We start from the raw sequence: 8632 nt of genomic DNA on the forward strand, positions 1-8632 counted from the left end.
GAAGGACAAACACATTCTAACAAAGCTTTTTTAATCGAATGAAAGTCAAATGCATTCAACGAAGCTAAATAAATCAAATAAAAGTCAAACTCATTCAAACAAAACTTTTTGAAACAAATGAAAGTCAAACACATTCAAATAAATCTTTTAGAATCAAGTGAAAGTAAAAAACATTCAAACAAAGCTTATTCAATCAAATGAAAGTCAAACACAATCAAACAAAGCTTTTTGAATCAAATGAAGGACAAACACATTCAAACAAAGCTTTTTAAAATTGAATGAAAGTCAAATGCATTCAATGAAGCTAATTAAATCAAATGAAAGTTAAACACATTTGAACAAAGCTTTTTGAATCAAATAAACGTAAAACTCATTCAAACAAATATTTTTTAATAGAACGAAAGTCAAACACATCAACAAAGCTTTTTGAATCAAACGAAAGTCATACACATTCAAACAAAGCGTTTTGAATCGTATATAGGACAAACACATTCAAATAAAGCTAATTGAATAAAATAAAAGTCAAATGATTTCAACAAAGCTTTTTGAATCAAATAAAAGTGAAACACATTCAAACAAAGCTTTTTGAATCGAACGAAAGAAAATAATATTCAACGAATCTTTTTAAATCCAATAAAAGTCAAATGCATGCAACGAAGCTAATTAAATCAAATGAAAGTAAAAAACATTCAAATAAATCTTCTTGAATAAATGAAAATCAAACACATTCAAACAAAACTTTTTGAATCAAATGAAAGTCAAACATATTCAAACAAAAGCTTTTTGAATCAAATGAAGGACAAACACATTCAAACAACGCTTTTGAATAAAATGAAAGTCATACACATTTTAAAAAAGCTTTTTGAATCAAATGAAAATAAAACACATTCAACAAAGCTTTTTAAATCGAATGAAAGTAAAACACATTCAAACAAAGCTTTTTGAATCAAATGAAGGACAAACACATTAAAAAAAAAATTTTGAATCGAATGAAAGTCAAATGTATTCAACGAAGCTAATTAAATCAAATAAAAGTCGGATTTAATATTATAATATATCATTGGAAAGATAATTTCAAGATCTATCCAATCATATAATATTTGGATAAAGATTATGAGGCACGAAAATAAAATCAAAATATATTCCACTTTGTACAAAACAAGGATTTTAAAAAGGAGTAGTTTTATTCAATTTCAAACTCTTTGAAACATAATTATCAATCCTAACTCCATTAGGATTTAAAAGAACCTTTTAGAGTACTATAGAAGACTATAATCAATCCTAATTAGGCCGCATATAAAAACCAAACCAGGGGCCCAGTTTTGTATTTTGGCCATAACTTCCTCATTATTCATCGGAATTGGGCTTATAATATATCGTTGGAAAGGTCTTTTCAAACCCCATCAAAATACACTATTATTGGACCCTTATCATGGACAAAACTAAACTGGAATGTACGTTTTTCATAATTAAAGTGAGAAAAGAAATATTTTCAAAAACAAAAAGAAGAGATATTTTAATAAAAACATCTTCATCACTAGACTTTTCACACTTCTGCTTTATTCGATAATAAACTGACATGAAAGGTATTCATCACTGGGTTTGGTTTTGGGGAGACACAAATGGGAGTTTACACAAAGCTTTTTGAATCGAATGAAAGTAAAACACATTCAAAAAACCCTTTTTGAATCAAAAGAAAGACAAACAAATTAAAACAAAGCTTTTTGAATCGATTGAAAGTCAAATGCATTCAACAAAGCTAATGAAATCTAATGAAAGTCAAACACATTCAAAGAAAGCTTTTTGATTCAAATGAGAGTCAAACACGTTAAAAAAGAAGCTTTGTGAATCGAATGAAAGTAAAATGCATTCAACGAAGCTAATTAAATCAAATAAAAGTCAAACACATTTAAAGAAAGCTTTTTGATTCAAATGGAAGACAAATACATTTAAAAAAAGCTTTTAGAATCAAATGAAAGTAATACACATTCAAACAAAGCTTTTTGAATCAAATGAAAATCAAACACATTCAAACCAATTTTTTTTTTTTTTTTTATCAAATGAAGGATAAAAACATTCGAACAAAGCTTTTTGATTCAAATAAAAGTCAAACACATACAAAAAAAACTTTTTAAATCAAATGAAAGTCAAACACATTCAAAAAAACTTTATGAATCAAATGAAAGTAAAACACATTTAAACAAAGCTTTGTTACCAAATGATAGTCAAACACATTCAAACAAAACTATTTAAATCAAATGAAAGTCAAACACATTCAAAATAACTTTATGAATCAAATGAAAGTCAAACACATTTAAACAAAGCTTTTTTAATAAATGAAAGTCAAACACATTCAAACATAGCTTTTTGAGTCGAATGAAAGTCTAACACATTCAAACAAAGTTTTTTTGAGTCAAATGAAAGTCAAACACATTCAAACAAAGATTTTTGATTCAAATGAAAGTCAAACTCATTCAAATAAAGCTTTTTGAATCGAATGAAACTTAAACTAATCTTTTTGAATCAAATGAACACTAGTAGAAAAAGGCTCATTTGCGTCGCCATATTTGCGTCACTCATTCTAAAGAACGAAGAAAATGTGTATTTTTACCCTCCTTTAAAGTTATTTGTGTCGCTTGTTATTAAAAAAGCGACGCAAAAAACAAGTGTATGTTAGCTTTCTATCATTTGCGTCGCTCCTATTTATTGAAGCGACGCAAATAATAAACTTATTTGCGTCACGCATTTACTGACAAGCGACGCAAATAAGGCAGTGAATAAATTGCGTCACTCCTTTAATAAATGAGCGACGCAAATAACAAATTTTCAGCATTTCAGATTTTGTTATTTGCGTCGCATTTTTATTATAAAGTGACGCAAATAACTCTGTTGCACTTTAGGTTATTCTTTTTGACCTTAGCTTTTCACGCCTACCTTTCACTAATTCACTAAACATAAAGAAAAAAACAGAGTTGCAACAAATTCAACATCCAAAATCGACCCTTCAATCCAACAAATTCGCCCAAAAAACACCCACAAATTCGCCCAAAAAACTGCAATTCCCCAGCAAATTCAACATCCAAAATCGCAATCAAGTTCAACACCCATAATCGGCAGCAAATCCGAGCAATTTCGAGCAAAAATTTAGACCAAAAACCCTAATTAATTCGAATCCTTAAACCCCAGAAAAATTGATTATTTTCGACCAAAAATCCCCCATTTCGAGCAAAAAATGTACTCAATTCCATACGAATTCGAACCCTAGAAACCCCAAAAAATTCAATTAAAAATCCTGTTGAAAAAATTCGAGCAATAACTGAAATTTTCGAGTGGAAAAATCGCTGAATTTTCGCCCCCAAAAACCCGAGGAAGTTCAAGCAAATTACAGCAATGTTGAATTTTTGAATTTTCGAGTGGAAAAATCGCTTAATTTCGCCCCCAAAAACGATTTCGGCTCGACATTGTTGAATTTTTGAAATCAAGTTCACCTATGGTAAGATTGCTTCTATTTATGTTCAATCTTTTGATGGTAGATAGAATGTAGCATTTAACTTGAACAATGACTTAGTTTAATTTCAAGTTTAGTGTTAGTTCACTAATTAGAAATTATATGGCAGATTTAATTGAATTTTTATAATTTCAGTCATAATAATAATTATAATACACATAATAATAATTAAGAACACAATTACTAGGTCATCTGATAATGGAATACACATAATAATTCTTGGCTAATTGCATTGAAAATTGGAAATGTATGTACTTAAATTGACTGATAAATTGCCCAAGAGAACTTTCTTGGAATAATTATGGATGGGTGTACCCAGAATTCCGCTTTCGCCGTCTTTACATATGGTAGGATAATTTAATTACTATAACTCCGTTACTGCAATTTGAGCATATAGCCTGTTAAACACCCAAACAAGTGAAATAATTTTCAGTTACAAAATTTAATTTACAGAATACTAGAAATAATCATGCATGTAGATGTTGCATGTGATAGTAGTGTAGGAAAATTAATCAAAACTTGGTTGTTAATTATGGGTTTAATTATTTTAACTGGTGGGTATTTGAAGGGGCATAGTTTTATATACTACCAAGTATGCCACAAATTTCAGTTTCAGAACTGATGCTTGTGAAAAGTGTGCTATGTTGGGTTGATAAAACAGTGGCTCTAAGCGTGGACAAATGGTTAGCTTTATATTTTCTCCATTACTTTATAAAAGACTAGGAACTATAAAGTGAAAAGAGGAAAAGGCGTTGGGTACGTGATATTGGAGTATCATCATCCATTTTAGTCCATCTAATTATTAGGAATCTTAAAAGATAAGCTGGTTGGATTTAGTCCATTGAATGCTAATGGAGTTATCTTAAAACTAGTTTCCAGTTTCCTTGACTGTTTTTCCAATCAAAGTTTTCTGTTTTGGCTACCTCTCTTAAAACTGGCAAATCTGATACTGATTTGTTAGTGAGTTGGTGCTTGGCAAGGCAGTAGGCAAACTCAGCTTATGTATTACTCCGTATGTGGTTCCTTATTTAACCGCTCTTGTTTGGCATATGATTGGTTTTTGAAGAAGGCATTATTAACCCTAGTTTTTGTAGGGACTGTTTTCCGTGAGCCAATCTTGTGTAAGAACATTCCTAGGATTGTTTCTAGTATGTTTATTTGCCTTTCAAATCGTTCTTACCGTCATGCTCTTTTAAATCATAACACTGTCACTCATGTCCTTTGGCTTCTTTTGTATTGGCAGACATGCTTTTGGTGATCAATATCGAGCCACTGATACACTCATCCCAGGTCTTGGAAAGCTTAAATTGCTATTCGGTATGAATTTAGACCCTGTGGTCTCTTTAATTGTGTCTGCATTTTATAGTCAATTCTCAGTAGGAAAGCAGTACAGGTAAATCACTGTCTACAGAATATAATATAATCCTTGATAAGTGGATTTTATTATCATGCAGTCCCAGAGGATGGAAACTGGAAAGGATCATGATGTACACGACTTTAAAGGGCCTGGAGTCGCATTGGCAATGTATAACATTGATTCGGTATGTCTTATTGCTCTAGCATTTATTTCACATGGCAGATTAAGTTGGACCTAGCATTTAACACTCGTTTCAGGTCTTCAAGTTTTACACCATGATTGGCTAATAAGCAATGCCGAATAACAACTTTTATGTCACATGGCAGATTAAGTTGAATCAACTATGTTGGTTTAATATATGTAATTTTTTATGGCAGATTCTTAATTATGCGGAAGTGAATTCCACAAGTTGCTCGAGGTTCTGGTTGTGGACAAACGATTAAGGCGGTAGTACGCATACGAGATTGTCTTCACTTGTGGTATATATATCTGAACCATTCTTTGCAATATTAACTTATTTGTTCTGGTTGGTATAATGATTGTGAATTGTATGAGATTTTTAATTGTGATATAATTGATTGGAATTGCAATAATACTTGCATCATTGGCTTAGATACCCGTTCAGGGCTTACTCATTAGGAGTAAGTCTTGAATAGTCCCCGGTTTGGGACTGTTCTTGAATGTTCTATCTCATTTAGGTGATAACTACTTGAATTGTTTTGGGTCTAAGAAGATCATGGCTCACTATTTCCCGATTTGGGACTGTTCTTCAAATGTGTAGTGCTTTTCGAAGTTTTAAGGCATTAAGTGGACAATCTAGGGGAAGTAAATTGACATGGCATTTGGGACAGGTTACCTTAATTTCTTACCCTAACTTTTAGTTTCTTAATAATTGAAGTATAGCAATTTAATTCAACTTACAAATATATTACATGTAGTGTCCTCAACAATTGGGTGGACGTGAGTGTTGCTACTACGTCATGCGTTATATGTACGAAATACTTGAACATCACCATAGCAGTGAAGATCTTATTCAGGTATGAGTTGTCAAATATTTCATTTTTGTTTGATAAATACAATTTGATGTTAGCTACAATCTTGAATTAAAACTTTCCTCTTGTATATTTGTTGTGTTGATAGGATTTTTCAAGAACTACACCGTACACCGAGGAGGAGATAAATGAGATCCGAGATATTTGGGCAGAGTATTTTATATGTAATGTTGAACTTTAGATTTACCACTTAGCGCATGTTTGACTCTTGTTTTGGATTATAGGCTTGAAATGAAGTAATTTGGTTAATTGGTGTTGGGATGATGAGTATAATGTCTATGATATTGAGATGTAAATTATTGGACAGGTTGTTAATATAAGGCCGTCATTCCCAATTTTATGGGTAGGCCAAATTACAAAGGAGACTCTGCCGAAATTTACATTTGCATTATTCAAAAATATTGCATTTTAATTTCAATTATATTAGCGTTAGCATATTACTTTATACCTAGGAAAACAGGTACTACAAACATATACAAGGCAATTATTATATTATAATTAAAAAAAAAAAAATTCACCTCATTTGCGTCACTTATTAAACAAACAAGTGACGCAAATACAGCAGTTTTGTATTGTCTACTTAGTCATTTGCGTCACTCCTATATAAACAAGTGACGCAAATAACAAAAAATAAGTTAATTGGAAGTGTCATTTGCGTCGCTTGTTTATAAAGGAGTGACGCAAATAACAAAAAAAGTTTATCTGAAGAGTCATTTGCGTCGCTTGTTTATAAAGGAGCGACGCAAATGACTAAAAATAAGTTTATCAGAAAAGTCATTTGCGTCGCTCTTTTATAAAGGAGCGACGCAAATAACAAAAAATAAGTTAATCAGAAAAGTCATTTGCGTCGCTCCTTTATAAAAGAGTGACGCAAATGACAAAAAATAAGTTTATCAGAAAAGTCATTTGCGTCGCTTATTTATAAAGGAGCGACGCAAATGACAAAAAATAAGTTTATCAAAAAAGTCATTTGCGTCGCTCCTTTATAAAGGAGCGACGCAAATGACTCTTATTTGCGTCGCGCCTAGGAGCGACGCAAATGACTCAAAAGTCATTTGCGTCGCGAGCAGTTGCGTCGCTCATAGAAGCGACGCAAATACACTATAAATGAGCGACGCAAATAAGCCTTTTTCTACTAGTGGAAAGTCAAACACATTGAAACATAGCTTTTTGAATCAAATGAAAGTCAAACGATATAAAAAAGCTAATTGAATCAAATGTAAGTAAAACACATTCAAAGCAAGAATTTTGAATTAAATTAAAGTCAAACATATTCTAACAAATCTTTTTGAATCAAATAAAAGTCAAACACATTCAAATAAAGCTTTTTGAATCAAATGAAAGTAAAACACATTCAAACAAAGCTTTTTGAATAAAATGAAAGTCATACACATTTTAAAAAAAGCTTTTTTAAATCAAATGAAAATAAAACACATTCAACAAAGCTTTTTGAATCGAATGAAAGTAAAACACATTCAAACAAAGCTTTTTGAATAAAATGAAAGTCATACACATTTTAAAAAAAGCTTTTTTAAATCAAATGAAAATAAAACACATTCAACAAAGCTTTTTGAATCGAATGAAAGTAAAACACATTCAAACAAAGCTTTTTGAATCAAATGAAGGACAAACACATTAAAACAAAGCCTTTTGAATCGTATGAAAGTCAAATGTATTCAGCGAAGCTAATTAAATCAAATAAAAGTCAAACTGATGAGTGTCATTTATGGCACTCATTTGGCCTCTTTTGGATGATTTTCATGCTATTTTATAGCCCTTTTCCTTAGTTTTGTTCTTTATTTCGTTTGTTTGTGCTTTCCATAGTTAGTTTCCTTGTTTTGTGCATTTCTTTGTTTATTTGTTCTTTTTCCCTTTTATTTGTTTGTTTTCGTTTGTTTTTTGGTTATGATCGTGTTTCCAAGGATTCTCGAGCCTTCCTCTCATATTTCTCATCAATTTGGATGCCTCATGTTCGCCTTTCGGAGCTTCAAGTTTTAAGGAACGCAAAGAGAAAGTCAAGAGATCGGTGCACGTATGCGGTGGGGGCGTCATCTTTGCCATGAACCCACCAAAATGGCCCTTTCAAGACTGCCTTCCTTGGTGTTCATCATCATCATAAAGACGAGCCCACGAGGATGAGCTTGGACGAAGAAGAGGGGGGGCTCCCCTGCTGCCAGGTGCGGGCGCGCACGAGGGTGGTGCGGGCGCGCACCTGGGTGGTGCGGGCACGCCTAGTGCGGGTGCGGGCGCGCCTGCCAGGGCCCCTGTTCCGTACCCTTTTTCCCGCGACCGCGCCTCTCCTCTGATGCGACCGCGCCTTCCGGGGTTTCTTTTTGGACGATCTAACTAACTCTTCTTTTGTATCTTTCCTATATATAGTTTTTCCTTCTATTTTAGGATAGAATTAGAATAGAGAGAATTAGAATAGTATTAGAATCAATTTTAGATAAAAAATTAGAGAGAGAAACTCTAGATTTTTAGAGAGAGAATTTCATGGTGGATTGTTGATGATTGAAGATTTCTCCATTTCCTTTGATTTTTGAGCAAGTTTGTAAGGATTCCTTTTCTTTAATTCAATCTTTTGTTTGATCTTTAGTTTGATTTCAATTGTTTTGTTGAATGTTCAAGTTTGATTAAAGTTTGATTGATTTGTGTTTGATTTTAGCTTATTTGATTTGATCATGATGAATTTGTTGATTAGCCTTGTTTTGATCT

The 8632-nt window shown here is 32.1% G+C and overlaps 1 long non-coding RNA gene across 1 annotated transcript; it reads left to right on the forward strand.

Moving 5' to 3' along the window:
- Positions 1-4750: 4750 nt before the first annotated feature.
- On the forward strand, positions 4751-5710 carry LOC145559678 (uncharacterized). The gene is made up of 4 exons (XR_014092863.1): positions 4751-4825; positions 4963-5049; positions 5243-5344; positions 5647-5710. It is a non-coding gene; the product is annotated as an uncharacterized LOC145559678 (long non-coding RNA).
- Positions 5711-8632: the final 2922 nt, after the last annotated feature.

The sequence above is a fragment of the Chenopodium album genome, chromosome 9 (assembly GCF_948465745.1).
Source record: "Chenopodium album chromosome 9, dcCheAlbu1.1, whole genome shotgun sequence".
NCBI classification, from domain to species: Eukaryota; Viridiplantae; Streptophyta; class Magnoliopsida; order Caryophyllales; family Amaranthaceae; genus Chenopodium; species Chenopodium album.